The 17,359-nt window shown below is 32.3% G+C and overlaps 1 pseudogene; it reads left to right on the forward strand.

Moving 5' to 3' along the window:
- The first annotated feature begins 222 nt into the window (after positions 1-222).
- LOC150034737 (uncharacterized) lies at positions 223-2,593 on the forward strand (annotated as a pseudogene).
- Positions 2,594-17,359: the final 14,766 nt, after the last annotated feature.

Raw genomic sequence — 17,359 nt, forward strand, 5'->3', positions numbered from 1 at the left:
AGAAGGCACTACGTTACTCGTCCGGAAGCAGCTGTGGGTCATTTGGTACATAAATAAATATTATCTAATTATTTTTTATTAAAATTTATTTTAAATATTGTCTAATCGTTGTATAATTCACAAAGATCAAACAATAGTACCCTCCGTGATGTTGAAAATGATCCAAACCAAGTTCTTGCTATATGTAGCAACAACGAGAGCTATATGGAGGACATACATTATATGTACGATATACCTATTGTTTCTCCACCAGTTTTTAGATGTAGGGGACTTGTTCGAGAAGAAGATGAGTTTGATGAGGTTGCCCACAATATGGAAGAATTGCCTCCTATAACGCAGATGCAAAACCAAATTGATTGTGTTAGTCCGATGATGATGATGCTTGCTGAGGTTGATGCCCTAAATCTCATAGGGTCCTATAGTTTGTAAACATTGTTAAACAAACTCATTATGTATTTAGTAAAATATTGATAGTTTATTCATTGTCTATAAAATATATGATATTTTAGTTGCATTAAACACAAACCAATAAACTAACATCCAAGGTTATCTTTGTAACTTAAATATGTATGTGGAGGCATACGGATAAATCATGTTTAAGTGATAACCTAAATGATTTGTAGTAGATGGATAAGGCTGCGTATCTTATCCTTGTGACATTACGAGTATGACCTGCTTTGTAGGTGTTACAATTGTTGTAAAGTGCTACAAATGATCTGATCATGATCATTCATGTATTAGATATGCAAGCGGGGATATTCTATACAAATGAGTTTGTATAAGACCGGATCACGAAATTTTTAGTCTCATTATATAATGTTGTTCATAATAGAGACTTACATTTCACCAGGATGACCATAGGTAACATGACCTGAATCCTGAGTGAGTTGTAAAATCCTACCTACGAGGGTGGTCCTTTGATTTGTATGGGTGAAAGTGGCCAGATCGCCGACTCAATAAGCCTACCATTTTGGGGATTCGACTGATTGGGGAGTTGGGGACACAGATATACAAGATGGAATTCACTCATTCCCCGAGGCAGAGGTAAAGAGATAAATTGCTCCTTTAAGGGTTGATTCTAGGTCTTGAACAATGTGGCGCCACACCCTCTCCTGGCTTGGACTATGATCTATTGTTCATTAGAGGGATCAATGGTACTTAAAGAATTAAATGTAACTACAGGGGCAAAATGGTAATTTGACCTAACTATACTTACAAGCAATTTGTGAAGGGTCATCGTACTATTGATTGGTTATACACAATAGACATAGAAATATATCTGTAGTGTGAAAAATGCAGTTGTTAGTCTTTAGTTGTTAGTCTTTAATTAATTATTTATGTACCATTTGAGCTTAAAACTACAGGTTCATGAGATCCCCTTGGTAGCTCAATAGGATATAGTTGAGAATTAGTTTTTGAATTAATTTGAATTGTTCAAACTAATAGAGGGACTTAATTATATATGATATAATCAAGTTATTTCAATTATATGTGATATAATTGTCATAATGTATTTGATACACTATAGTTTAATGGGAGGAAATAAATATTTGAATGAGATTCAAATATATTTTTTATGAATGAGATTCATAGTTGTAAAATTTAATATAAATATGATTTATATCAAATGTCGTATAATAGAGAAAAGAAACTATAGTTTATATTGTATGTGATACAATATTAAAACTATAGATTATATGTTATATTTGATATATCATATAATATAACATGTATATAATATGATAAGTTAATTATCATATTTATATTTATATTATTATTATTATTTTGATAATAAAGAAGGGAGTTACAACTCTTTTTCCCATATTTTCTCTCCACCCATATTAACGGGTGGTAGTTATTTTATGGCAAGTAGAAAAGAAAAAATGTTTTTCTTCTTCTCCTAAAGACTTAAAGCCTATTAAACGATTGAGGTTAAAAAAAAAAAAAAAAAAGAAAGAAAAAGAAAATTTTACAGAAGTGTTCTGTGAGTTTTGTCTTCAGTTTTTTTAGAGTTCTCAATTTTCTTCCTCCACCTTAAGTTTTCCCTCTTAACCAAAATAATCAGAGCCCACCACTCCTAGGTTCTCACTCTTAGAATACCAAGGTAATTTTGTTGTAGTATCTGAGTTTTGTTTGAGGTGTATCTTGAAGAAGGTCTTCAAGAAGTTTGTAAATCCGTTCGAGGGAAAAACGCGGAGAAATGTCTTTAAAAGTGAGGTTTCTTGAAACCCTTACTTTCTAAAGCATGTTGTAATTTAGATTAAGATGCATATCTTATTGTCTATTTACTGTAAACCTTGCATTAAATAAATAATGGAATTTGGTCGATCCGCTTACGCTCAAAGTTCTCCTCATTAGAGTTCCTCCAATGCTAACATTTGGTTTAGGATATTATGATTCACAGGCTAGTCCATCATCTTCATACCTGTATGGACATGGGGGCGGACGTGGAGAGCATGATGAATATTTATATTATGAAGTGCTTGTAGAGGTACAAGAGCAACATCAAGAGGAATCAAAGCAACCACAAGTTCAAAGTCGACGATGACAACCAGCTCGAAATCGTCAACGTTCGCCTTGTGGGACACATTGATTTTTTAAAATTTTCTTAAATGAGTGAGATACATTAAATAGTTGTATTAATATGAACATTTTAATTTACATTTTATTATTTTTAAATTATGGAAGAAAAAGTAAATGAGAATTTATTATTTTTTATGATGTCTCTTAGAGTTAAGAGTTAAGGATGTTGATTTTATTTATTATTAAGAAATACAATAACATCTTTTTTGTTAAGAAATATAATAACAAAGAAAATGGTGATCGAAAATAATAACCAAGAAAATGGTGGTGGAAAATAAGTGGGTCTTTGTCGAGTGTTCAACACTCCATGTGCATTTCTTGAATTTTTTTTAAGTGTTGGAGTCTCGACATACAAAAATTAAAAAAAAAAAAAAAATACAGGTCAAATTGAAAAACTACCATATTTCTCTAAATAGTTTTCAAACTACAATATCTTTCTAATTAGTTTTAAAAACTATAATATTAATCCAAATTTCTCCTAAGAACGTGATTTAATTGAGATATTCTAGTGTATTTTTTTTTTTTAAAAAAAATCCTTGGAACTATTTGCAAAAATAAAATCAATTATTTAACTCAGTTAGCTATATATGTATAGATAATTTTTAAATTTTTGTTAGATGCAACATAACTAAAGATGTCCAATTTTCCCACCCCAATTAGGTGGGGAATGGAGGAAAAAAATTCCCCGTGAACTAAATGGGGACGGGGATAGGGAATGCATTCTCTGTCCCCAACCTCGCCCCCATCCTGTTCTCCGTCCCCGCCCCGATTAGCTTCTACATATTTATTTAGTATAATTATTTAATGGTATATTGTTATTATTATTATTATATAAATATTACATTTGAATTTCAAATTTGATTATTTATTGGGAAATATATGAATATGTTTAAATTTAGATTATATAGGTGAATAATTTGATTTATATTTATTTCTTTCTACTAAAAAATTAATTAGCTTTTTTAGGCCAAAATTGGGGTAATTCATCTTTAAATTCAAATTGTCATATAAAACTAACCATAATAGACAATTTAGTGATAAAGTTAATTATTTAATTAAAATTTGTCCACATTAATGATTTAAATTAATTGGTTTTTAACAAAAAAAAAAAAAAAAAGGGGGAGTGGAGACGGGGATGGAGAATGGTATCCCCGACCCCACCCTACCCCGTAGACATCTCTAAACTATCTCATTTTATGTTTTTTAATTTTGTACCTTCCTTTTGGATTATATATATATATATATGCATGCATACATGTTAATCTTTAGTTTGTTCTTTTTTTATTTTTCGTCATTTTTTTATTCTGGTCCCACCACATTTTTTCCTTTTGTTAAAAAAAATTCTTAATAATGAAACAACTGCTTTTGTTATTTTTTGTATTTTTCTTAGAGTTAATATGGTGGAAATTAAAATAAAGGTAGAAGATTTTGAATTACTTATCATATAATATAAAAGAAAGAACGGTGGATAATCTCAGAGATTTAAACTAAAATTAAAATTTTAACTTACTTGTTCAATCTCATATTTGAAAACAAAAATAAATGAATTTGTTTCGAGTCATTAGGTTAAAATTAATTTTTAATGTTTTTTCAAAAAAAAAAAATTTATTTCAAAATTTTGAATTTAGAAATAATAAAAAAAACCCCTCTCTTCTCTCTCTCATTTATTATGTTTGGTTTTACGTGTATTTAAAAGTTTTATCGACCTACTTCAAAATAGCGTCATCTCTTACAAAAAAAAAAAAAAAAAAAAGAAAGAAAAGAGGTAATAAATGGTTAAAAAAAACTGGCTTTTCATACTTAAATGTGTTTGAAATATATTTTTAAATGTTGAATTTCAAAATAAGTTATTTCGAAAAAAAGTTGAAATATTTGGTAAAAACAAAAAAATAACTCTCTAAATTTATTTTAATAAATTTGTATAAAAATAAGTTTTTTTTTAAAAAAAAAACTTTTTGCTCGAGTGAATTCAAATCGATCCTTAGTATCTATTATCTTGGATGATATATATATATATATATCAAAACTACCCTTTTCTCTTGTCTTATACACAATAACACATTTACATCGTGCTGCTTGACTTTTCAATCTGTCTGTTTACGACGCTTGTCAGTTCCAACGTTAGTGTCGGCAAATCATTTAGCTCGGCCTAGGTGAGAACACTGACCAAACTAGTTATTCCAACAGTGCTTTCAAGTACTTGGGTGCTCCACCCAATATAAATTCTGACAAAATATAGGACAAACTCTATGACAAAGTTGGAAAGACCTATCATAATGCAACATGTGATCCTTTTTTTTTTAATGTTACCACCAAAACCAACCAAATAAACAACTCAACTCATAACCTTCTCATCTAATATGATGGGTAGAATGCCAACACTTTTGAGAGGAAAGTAAGGTTGCATGTGGGATGAACAGATTTGTTTTCTTCTAGACAGATTTTGGTTCGCTTTTAACATTGATGAATGTACATAATTACTTTGTAGTAAACAAACCAATGCATGCTTTTGTTAGAAAATTCAATTATATATAGGTTAAATTATATAAAATATTTCTGAACTTTGTACTTTGTATACAAAATATTTTTAAACTTTCAAAAGTTTCAAAAAGACTCTTAAACTTCCAAAAAAAGTTTATAAATATCTTTACCGTTAGCGTTTTGTGTCAAAAATACCCCTGAATTTTAAAAAATTTAAAAAATACTCTTAAACTTTAAAAAACAAATAATAATAAAACATTCACAAATATCCTTACAATCAGGATATGAACAAAACTATTAATATTCTTTTACTTCTCTATTTTTCATTTTTTTTCTCCCTTCTCTTCGTCGATGCTCTCTTACTCCCTTTGTTAATTGTTTGGCATTTGTCTATCAAAAAATAAACAACTAACTAAAATTACCCTCTTTAGTTAGGGTATATAAATGTTTTAATAAGGTTGTAGTAGTTGTTGTGAGTATTGATATAGAAAAATGAGAATATCGATATATATATTTTTTTAAATTAGTTTTTTTTTTTTTTAATTTGAGAAAACTTCAAACAAATTGATTATTATACTAACGTTGCTGAAATAGGCCATGGGGTCGTTACGCTGCTGAAATATGCGATCCTCTAAAGAAAATACGTGTTTGGCACTTTCAATACTCCCAAAGAAGTTGTTCTTGCTTAAGTGGTGCTGCCAGATCCCTCCATGGCTCCAAAGCTAAAACCAATTTCCGTCCTCCCGTCTCCCATTCTTGGCCCAACATCACCACCACCCCTTCCTCTTTTGCTCGTTTTATCCTCGATGATTTTCTATCTAATTGCTATAAGATTTGTATTTTATATTAAATAGTTTGTGATTTTTGTTTGATTGTTATGTGATTTCTATATTTTTTTTTATTTGATTGTCATATGTAATCAAAGAACAATTTGATGCTAATCAGACAACAATCAACATCATTAGAAATCAAATAACAATTAGACAACAATCAGATAGGAAATCACTATAAATTTGTATCATTAGCAATCCATATAAGATAGTAATCAGATAACAATTAGTATCCAATATCAATCCTTATGCAATAGTATTGAATATTAAATACTAATCAAATAGCAATTAGATGAGGATCCATATCATTAACAATTAGTATGAGATATTAATTAGACATCAATAGGATAGCAATCAATATCATTTGCAATCATATAACAATCAAAATAAAAGATAACCAGATGACAATATCAAAAACTACTAGCTATGTGACAACAGGCAGAAGGTAATCAAAAGACAATCTGATGTATTTGTAAGAAATCAAAAACAGTCGGAAACAATCACAATAATTCTATTTCGACATTTTATAGAAATAGAAAAGCCAAAATAGATGACAATCGAATAGCAATCAAATAAGAATCAATATCAAATAGCAATCAGACAATAAAGACAATAATCAGATAGTAATCGGTACTGTTGAGAACTAGTGTCAAATAGCAATAAAACAATAATCAGATTACAATCAGTATCATTGACAATTAGTATCACATAGAAACGATCGGTATCATTGATAACCAATATTAGAGTAATCAAATAGTATTCATATCATTAACAATTCAGTTAACAATCAATATAAAATAATAATAAAAACAACAATCAAATAGTAAATCGGTATAAGATAGCCATTTGATAATAATCAATATTAAATGGCAATCAGATAGCAATAATCAAACAACAATTAAATAATAATCAGTATTATTTGATAATCAAATGGTAATCAATAACTTATTACAGCCAACTTTCCCACAAACAACTCTAAACATGGTACAATTTTTTCTGCCATTTGGTGAGGGAGCGAATAATTTTCCCTTTTCTTTTGGTACAATTTTTTCTGCCATTAGGTGAGGGAGTGAATAATTTCCCCCTTTTGTTTGTTATCTGTTTTAATATATATATATGTATGTATGTATACGTATGTATGTATATATACACATATGTATGTATATATTAATAGATCTATGTATGTACACGTAGGTATGATTTTAACCTTTCAATGGTAAACAACAAATGAATGATGTAAGCAGAATAATTAAGGAAACCAAACAACGAAGAGACTGAGACAGAGAAATGGAAGAGCCCCAAACACTGTCGCTTTGATCCAAATTTCCATATTTGTCCTCCTTCGAATCACTCTGTCAAAACCGTTCCAAAACTCCCAATAGATTGAAAAGAGACCGCGGAAGTTGAAGATGAATTTGAGGAGCAAAAAAAGGCATGAAGAGATGGGCGTTTTCGACTTTTCCATTTTAGTAATTCGGTTCGGATTGTTTTGTTCCAATTTACAAAATAAATAAAATGGAAGACACGGACTCAATTTTTATTAGTTATTTAGCTACTATTGCAACAATCCCTTTTCTTTATTTTATGAGTTCCAACCTTTTTTTTTTTTTTTTTTTTTTACTTATTAATTACTTTACAAAACCTATTAATATGACACTCACAATATTTTCAATTTTTCATTCTATAGTTTTTTTTTTTTTTCTTTTCATTCTTATTTATGGTACTAATAACTTTTCTTCTTGAAAAACATATTACTCTATTATTTAATTTAATTTAGTGTTATTTTAATACCATTAAAAATTTTTCAATTAATTTTTAAAATATCACTCTAATTCTCTTTTTTTCTTGCTAAACCAGAGACTCAGAGAGAGGGAGAGAAATTAGATAATAATGAATAAAGAGGAAACAGAAGAATGGAAGGAAGATTTAAAGATTTACACTTGAACAAAGCAATTAATTTCCTTTGAATCAGAGATGGAAAGTGTAATTGGGTAAGCATGGTAAAATTTAATGATGGAAAACCGTGGAGGAAGAGAAGTTTTGGCTTTAATTTTAACCATCTTTCACAAATTATGAAAGAGTTCTTCTCATTAATGAATATAAATTTAGCAGCAATATATAAAGGACCTCTATAACAGAAATAATGGAAAAACTACTTAAAACAGAAAATAACAAAGTTTTAACAAATACAAACTGTTTTTAACAGCTGCTATTAACATTAGTTACTTTCAATAAATCTCTTGGAAGTTATCACCAGTGTATTTGTTATTATGTTCTTTTACCAATGGATTTTATAGAGTTGATTGAGGAAAAAATCTATGGAAGATGGGAAAACAAAGAACCACAAAAAGGTTTGCAGAGAGGAGGGTGAACCATGGAAGAAAAGTAGGAGTGAATTGAAGGAAGAAAACTGATGATTTTGATGGAAAAAGTAAATACATAAAGAAAATAATAAAAAAGTGATGGTGTTGTACAAAGGTTTAATAAAGTGAAAGAAAAGACTTTGTCAGATACTTAAACCTTCTCAATTCCCACGTGAATATGATTGGAAGGGAAAGTTTGGGAAAGAGTGAAATATAGTATTGTTTTAATTGAAAAAGACAATGTACCTTAGCTTGATAATTTTATTTATTTATTATTATTATTATTATTTTGTATAAAAATGGTTAGGAAGGAAAGATTCAACCTTCAACTTTTAGAAAATATAATCATGCCAATTACTATTAAGTTAAATTCACTTTGACACTTTAGCAAGAGAATTTATAGATATGAAAGAAAGAGAAAAATTTTCAATATAATATTTAAATAATAGGTAATAGTTAAGAACCGTAAAGAGGTTTTAATTAGTTTAAATGACGTTTATTTTGAGATAATTTATAATTTATGATGTGGTTGTTGAAATTTAAGATAGTTGGAGCAACATTTAATGATTCGAACAGTGATGGACAATAGTTCTATATTTGGTCATAATCTGCTAAATGTTATTATTTAGAATCAAGGGTTATTATCTTATCTATAATAATCAATATATTGAGTGAAATTCAACATTTTTCATTGATTCAAAGAGATGACTAGAGTCCAACATAAACAGGAAAATATAATCCACGTGTAGCCATGTAATAGGCCAGTGAATAACGGAAAACATAACAGAATTATATGGCAAAATAGCCCAAGAACTAATAAGGAAAACTAGCCCTCAAATATAATCTTTCATCCCCCCAAGTGAAAATTGGGTGAAACTGGACAGAGGGCTTGCTTCGTAAACAACTGAAGCGTGTGCTAGGAAGGCGTTTTGTCATGATATTAGCTGATTGATCCTTCAAAGGCAGAAAGCAAACAGTGACTTGTGGATGAGCCACGTGCTCATGAATAAAATGATGACCAATCTCTATATGCTTTGAACGATTATGAAAAACTGGATATTTGCCTCAAATATATAGCACTTAATATTGTCACATAGTAACAAATGTACAAAAGGAGAAAATACTCTCAACTCAGACAGTAAGGACTGAAGTCTAATTAATTCTGTAGTGGAATTAGACGTACTTCTATACTTAGACTCTGCACTCGAACGAAAGACAACTTTTTGTGAAGTTGAAGACGAGAAAATTAAATTTTAATCAAGAAAGCCACTTGTGCTTTGTCTGTCATCAATCAGTATCTGTATAGCATGTCAAAGATAGATCACGAGACTTAATAAACGATAAATCAAGATATAAGTACCCTATAAATAACATAAAATCCTTTTAATAGCAGTCCGATGATTAATAGTGGATGCGTGAAAAAACTGGCAAACTTTATTGATGGAAAAACTCACGTCTGGCCATGTCAAAGTACAGTACTGAATGGATCCAACAATGCTCCTATACAAGAATGGATCTTGAAATAGGGAATTGTAGGGGTGTACTGTGGTCGATCGGAGTCGATTTTCTGACGAAACCATCACTGAATCGATTATGGTCAATTTAGTAAATATTCAAACTGACCTCGACCGTTGAGGAATGCAAAATGGTCGTCGGTTCGTCGGTCAGTTTTGGTTGATTTAATTCATTAATTTTCTTTTTTACAAAAAATCTCAGTTTGGTGTATTTTTCCAAACTGATGTCAATTGAGTTCTCTTCTTCTCAAACTGACTACCTTTGATTAGTTGATTTTGATCGATCAGCTCGATTTTTCAATCTATCATGCTCATCCCTAAGGGATTGTGATTTAAGTGACAGAGGAACCAACCACTATAGGAGTATTTAGAGGCTTTACTGAAGCCATTTCAACCCGCTGTAACAAATCTCCAATGTACTTGGTTTTGAGACAAATAAAATGAATCAATGGTCCTCTTTACCTTAATGCCTAGAAAGTAAGATAGATTGCCCAAATCTTTAAGCACAAACAGGAAATTTAGAGAAGAAATGAAGTGGTAAATGAGCTGCAAAGTATTTCCATGAATAAGTATATCATCAACATAAACCATAATAATAACCATTATTATCATGCTGCCAAAAAATGAACATAGAAGAATCTAATTTAGAAGTAGAGAAGTTCGAGCCCAACATACAAGTTGAGTTGGGTTAGAAAACGACTTCAGGCTCATGATGAGGCAGATGTTCAGCCCAAATCAATTTGGTAGGTGAAACGAAAGGCACACAATGTGCCATACCTCTCAGCTGGCTGTGCAACATATGGACACCTCCACTATCTCGATTCAATGGGAGAGAAGGAAGCCGACCAAATCTTCGATGGTAATTTTCCAATCTTTCTTTTCTTTTTGTTCGAAGAAATTTCTCTCTCTAAAACCCTTTTCCTTCAGTTATTTTGATTTGTGATTTGCAGTGATCAAAGAAGAAAATGAAACATGCAATTTGATGAGCAGAAAGAAGAAGAGAAGAGGAACACGAGCACATACGTGGTTCGACCTAACTCAGGGCCTACGTCCGGGAAGGGATGAAGTTTATTACTGATGATTTATAGAGATAAGTTTCTTTTACAAGTTTTTATTTTAAGAAACGTAAATAACAACATAATATGTAAAAGTATCTACCATATATTTGTATACATTTCTGTTATAAAACTGTTAAAAAAACTAGCCGTTGACTTCACTTGAGATTATTTTCTTCAAATCTCAACCTTAATCTCAGCTCTGTAAATCTTCTCCCTTCTGAATTTGACCTCTTTTATTACTTCTAAAAGAGCCATGTATTCAGCTTTGGTAGTGGATAGGGTTGTTATTGACTGTAGGTTTGTTTTCCAACTTAGTAAATTTGGGCCATATAAGAAAAGATACCCTGATAAAGACCTTCTCCTATCTTGATCACCAGCAAAATCAAAGTCTACATATCCATAGAGCTCAAGATCTGTCTGTTTAACACTTCTATAGATTAGCTTAGACTACTTGGACCAAATTAGATACCTAAGGATCCACTTAGTAGCTTCCCAATGCTTTTTCCCTAAGTTTGACATAAATCTGCTCACTAGACTTGCACAATAGGATAGGATAGGCCTAGTAGAGATCATGAGATATATTAGACTTCATTACAGCCTGACTATAGGGAACCATTTGCATCTGCTTTAAGTGTTCCAGTCAGTTTCTTTAGGAGAATCATCCGAGGACAACTTAAAGTATTGAGCAATAGGAATAGTCACAGGTTTAGCCTTGGACAAATTAAATCTTCTGACCACTTTCTCACAATAGTTTGCTTGGCCAATACTTAGGATAGAGGATCCCCTATCTCTGTCTATTTCAATCCCAAGGATCTTTTTAGACTAACCCATATCTTTCATGTCAAATTCTCTCTTTAGGAGATTTTTTACATGATTTAGATCTTCTTTTATGGTCCCAGCTAGCAACATGCCATCCACATAAAGGAGAAAATACACCTTATTCTTATAAGAGGTAGAGTTAATATAGGTGTAGATGTCATAAGTACTTTTCTGAAAACCAATACTTTCAATGTAGTCATTGGACCTCTTATACCAATATCTAGGAGACTGGTTAATACCATAAATGGACTTATTTAGGAGACAATATAGATCCTCTTTACCCCTTTCAACAAAACCTTTAGGCTGAACCATGTAGATGACCTCATCTAGATAACCATATAAGAAGGTCGTTTTAATATCTAGTTGATCTAGTTCAAGATTATACTCAACAACTAGAGATAGAAGTAATCTAATAGATGTTTGCTTGACCACTGATGAGAAAATTTTAGAGTAGTCAATGCCTTCCCTTTGAGTGAAGCCTTTGGCCACTAACCTAGCTTTGTACCTTGGCTTTTCATCCTTGAAGGATCCTTCCTTTAGTTTGTAGATCCACTTAGAAGCTATTGCTTGGCACCCTTTAGGAAGAGATGCTAGAGTCTATGTGTCATTAGCACTTAGTGATTGCATCTCTTCACACATAGCTTCAATCCAGTTCCTAGCATTAGGGCAGCTTACTGCCTCCTCAAAATTGGCTGGTTCCTGGTCATTAGGTGCTATGGTTGCATTTAAAACTAGGTTCATGTAGTTTGTTTCAATATACCTAGCTGATGGAACAATCACTCTTCTCTGCCCATCCCTAGCTAAAGAGTACCGACTCAAATCAGGTTGTGTTTCAATGGTTTCTTCTTGTTGATCTTCAATAATACCTTCTTCTTCTAATTCATTAGGGGAATTATGGTCTACTGACTTGTCCTTTTGGGCCTCCACCTCAATCCTAGTTGAAGGGCTTTTCGGAACCTCTATTGTAGTCTTTTCCTTTTGCATGAACATTTCCCTTTCTCTAAAGGTAACATCCCTACTGACTACAAACCTTTTCTCAACTAGGTTCCACATCTTACAGCCCTTTACACCTTCAGTGAACCCAACAAACATGCATTTCACAGCCCTAGACTTTAGTTTCCCCTGATTTTGATGTATATAACCAACACATCCAAAAGCTCTTAGGTTATCTAAGTTAGGAGGATGTTTTGTCCATTTTTCTTTAGGGGTCATAAAGTTTAGGGATGTATGAGGGCACCTATTTAAGGTGTAAATAACATAGTTAGTAGCTTCAGCCCAATACTTCTCACTGGGTATAGCATCTGAGAGTAAGCACCTAACCCTTTCCATAATGGTTCTATTAAGTCTCTCAGCTACCCCATTATGTTGGGGTGTATGTTTGACTGTCCTATGCCTAGTTATGCCGGATTCCTTACAGAACTTATTAAATTCTTCACTACAAAACTCTAACCCATTATCTGTTCTTAGATATTTAATTTTCCTTAGAGGTTTGCTTCTCAATCATGAGTTTCCATTTTTAAATTTATTAAACACTTGGTCTTTAGATTTAAGAAAGAAAACCCAGCTTTTTCTTGAGAAGTCATCAATAAAGGAAAGTAGATACCTTGAACCACTTAGGCTAAGAGTTTGAGTTGGACCCCAAAGGTCTGAGTGATTGTAATCTAAGATTGACTTAGTTTAATGACGTGCTTTGGTGAAGCCGTGCCTAGTTGCTTTTCCCAAAACACAATGTTCACAGAAAGTTAGCTTGTCTGAGATTCTTTTTGGTAGAATTCCCTGTTTAGACAAAGCTTCCAGCCCCTTAACACTTATGTGAGATAATCTTTTATGCCATACATCAGCTTCTGTTAGATGATTAGGTGTGGCAACATATGCCCCTGTTATCATTTCAACACCTCTAGCTGTTATCATTTATCTTTTCCTCAACAAGAACTACCTTAGAATCTTTAAGAACCTCTAAAATTCCACCATTGCCCCTGTATTCACACCCTACTGCATCTAGCATACCAAGGGAGATAAGGTTTCTTTTAAGAAGTGGGACATGTCTCACATTCCTTAGAAGTTTGATAGTCCCATCTGTGTGTTTCATGGAGACTGACCCAATACCTTCAATTTTACAGCCTTGGTTATTCCTCATGTAAACCATCTCTCTATCTATTTCTTCGTAGGAATTAAACCAGGGTCTCATAGGTGTCATATGGTAAGTACATCCAGAGTCCAAAACCCAATCATGTTTTTCAAGGGGGTTGACATGAGTAACCTTATCAAGGGTTGAGGTTAAGGCATTTGAGTAGATATAGGAGTTTCAACTACATAAGCTTCAAGTTGCTTACCTTTCGATTCCTTTTCTTTCTTTTGATTTTCCCTTTTAAGAATGAAATAATCTTTGATTAAATGCCCTTTTTTTTGCAATATTTACACTTGACCTTATGCTTAGGTTTGTTTTCATCTGCTTGAGATTGCTTTCTATCCTTAGTTTGATTTGGTTTGAAATTTCCTTTTACAAACAATCCTTCTCCATTAGGTTGTTCCTTCTTGACTATTTGTAACTCAAGTTCCCTAGTTCTTAAGATATAATCTATCGCATCAGTAGTTACACTATCTCTTCCATACTTCAAGGCATTTTTAATCTCCCTATGGGATCCAGGTAGGGAATTTAAAAGAACATATACCTCGTTCTCATCTCCTATTTTCTCCCCAAGATTCTTAAATTCAGCAACAATCTTTTTAAACTCATCTAGGTTATCAGAAAGAGTTTTTGAAGAATCCATTTTAAAAGTAAAAAACTTCTCCCTAAGATACATTTTAGTAGGAAGATCCTTAGTGGCATATAGGTCTTCTAGCTTTGTCCAAATCCTATAGGCAGTCTCTTGATGAATAACTTGCCTTAAAACATTATCACTAGGGTTTAAGACTAACGTACCATAGGCTGCCAACTCCAAATCTTCTTTTTCTTGAGTTATTACAGTATTTGGGAGAGTAGATGGATCCACTAGGGCCTTGTGAGCCTTTTGCTGACCGAGAATTGCTCTTATTTTTGCCTTCTAGAGGCCAAAGTCCCCTTTACCATTGAATTTATCTACTTCATACCTTCCTACTGCCATCTTGAATGAATCTTGTAATCTTGATGCTATAAGAATTGAATTCTTTAATGTCTTTTGCTCTGATACAAGATTGTTAGGTTAGAAAACGACTTCAGGCCCACCATGAGAAGGATGTTCAGCCCAAATCAATTTGGTAGGTGAAACGAAAGGCACACAATGTGCCACACCTCTTAGCTGGTTGTGCAGCACGTGGACACCTCCACTATCTCGATTCAGTGGGAGAGAAGGAAGCCGACCAAATATTCGATGGTAATTTTCCAATCTTTCTTTTCTTTCTTTTAAAAGAAAATTCTCTCTCTAAAACCTTTTGCCTTCAGCTGTTTTGATTTGCGATTTGCAATGATCAAAGAAGAAAATGAAACATGCAATTTGATGAGTAGAAAGAATAAGAGAAGAGGAACACGAGCATGTACGTGGTTCGGCCTAACTAAGGGCCTACGTCCACGGGAAGGGATGAAGTTTATTGCTGATGATTTATAGAGATAAGTTTCTTTTGCAAGTTTTTGTTTTAAGAAATGTAGAAAACAACATAATATGTAAAAATATCTACTATTTATATTTGTCTACATTTCTGTTATATGGCTGTTAAAGTGGCTTCACTTGAGATTATTTTCTTCACAAGTACTGAATTTCATAAACCATTTACGAGGACTTTGCTTCAAACCATACAAAGTTTTTTGTTTTTTTGTTTTTGTTTTTAACTTGCACACATGTGAAGGTTTATCCTTATCAACAAAACTCGAAGGTTGGACCATGTAAACATCCTCATGGTGATCACCATTTAAGAAAATATTATGGGCATCAAGTTAACAAATATGCCAATTACAATGCACAATAAGACTTAATAGAAAACGAGCAGTTGCACACAAGGCGAACTGTTACAGACTTCAGTAATGAACTAAAGTTCTCAACATAATCTATGCCATAAGATTGGTCATCACCACGAGTCACAAATCTAGCCTTATATCATTCAATATCACCATTATGTTGTTAGAAATTAATAAGCTAGATACATTATGGATAACACATTCTTAGATACATTTCTAATTTCAAGATACATGCATTTCTAGATACATGTAATTGTTCAAGTACATGAATGTTATATATACATGTACTTCATTTATTTTGTGTTTTTTAGGAAGTGTCTTTTGAGTACTATATAAAGAGTTCATTTCCCTCATTTGTATGCTAGAGAAAAAGAATAAAAATCAATAGAAGCAAATTGAAGTTTAAAAGGAAACTGAGCTTCAAGAGAACAATATTCTTCTCTTGTGCGCTCTTAAGTCTTGTAAGAGAACAAGTTTTTTCTCTTAAAAGTTTGTGAGATTTAGAGTGAATTTAGAGTGGGCTCGTCAACGCTTTCAACAAAGTGGTATCAGAGCAAAAGGATTGAAAGATGTCATCTAACATATTGCAGCCTCAACTTCCTCGCTTTGAGGGAAAAAAACTATAAACGATGGAGCCAACAAATGAAGGTTCTTTATAGATCTCAAGATCTTTGGGATATTGTTGACAGAGGATATTCGGAGCCAGAAAGTGAGGATGGTCTTTCACCATAACAACTCAATGAGTTGAGAGATACTAGAAAAAAAGATAAGAAGGCATTATTTTTCATCTACCAAGCTATGGATGAAAATATTTTTGAAAGAATATTAGGAGTCGCTACTGCTAAAGCAGCATGGGATACATTGCAGAATTTGTACGAAGGAGAAGAAAAGGTAAAATTGGTCCGATTGCGAACACTTCGAGCTGAATTTGATACCATTCGAATGAAAGATGCTGAAACTATTGAAGATTTTTTCAACTGTGTTCTCTTAATTGTTAAGCAATTGAGATCAAATAGAGAAACAATCAAAGATAAAAGGGTGGTTGAAAAGATCCTTAGAAGCAAGATTAGGAGATATGAGCATATTGTTGTAGCAATTGAAGAATCCAAAGATTTGTCAACTCTCTCCATCAATAGCTTAATGGGATCTCTTCAATTTCATGAGCTCAGATTGAAGTTGTTTGATTCTACTCCTTCAGAAGAAGCTTTTCATATGCAATCCTCCTTTAGAGGGCGATTTGGTGGAAGAAGAGGTGGACATGGTAGTAGAAACAATGGACGATCCAACGTCGTAACAAATTCAGAGTCAGAGAGCAGAGACAATCAATCTTCTTCAAACAGAGGAAGGGGAAGAAGTTCAAATAGAGGAAGAGGCAGAAGTGGTGGTCGTTGAGATTTTTCTCACATACAATGTTTCAATTGTAGACGTTATAGACATTTTCAAGTAGACTGTTAGTCTAAGAAGGCTAATTATAATCAAGCAGAAACCACTCTAATGTATGAGCAGGATAATGATCAAGGTCTTCTCTTCCTCACATTCAATGTCCAAGAAACAAGCATTGAGGAAATATAGTATCTTGATAGTGGTTGCAGTAACCACATGACAGGAAGAAAGGATATTTTATATCTTTAGATGAATCTCATCAAAATGTAGTGAAGATTGGTGACAACAAGAAGCTTGAGGTCAAAGGAAAAGTAGATATTCTTGTCAAGAAAAAAAAAGGGAGCAAAAAGAATTACTGATGTGTATTATGTTTCAGGTCTCAAACATAATCTATTAA

This window comes from Benincasa hispida, chromosome 8 (genome assembly GCF_027475165.1).
Source record: "Benincasa hispida cultivar pf3 chromosome 8, pf3_genome.v1.1, whole genome shotgun sequence".
Lineage (NCBI taxonomy): Eukaryota > Viridiplantae > Streptophyta > Magnoliopsida > Cucurbitales > Cucurbitaceae > Benincasa > Benincasa hispida.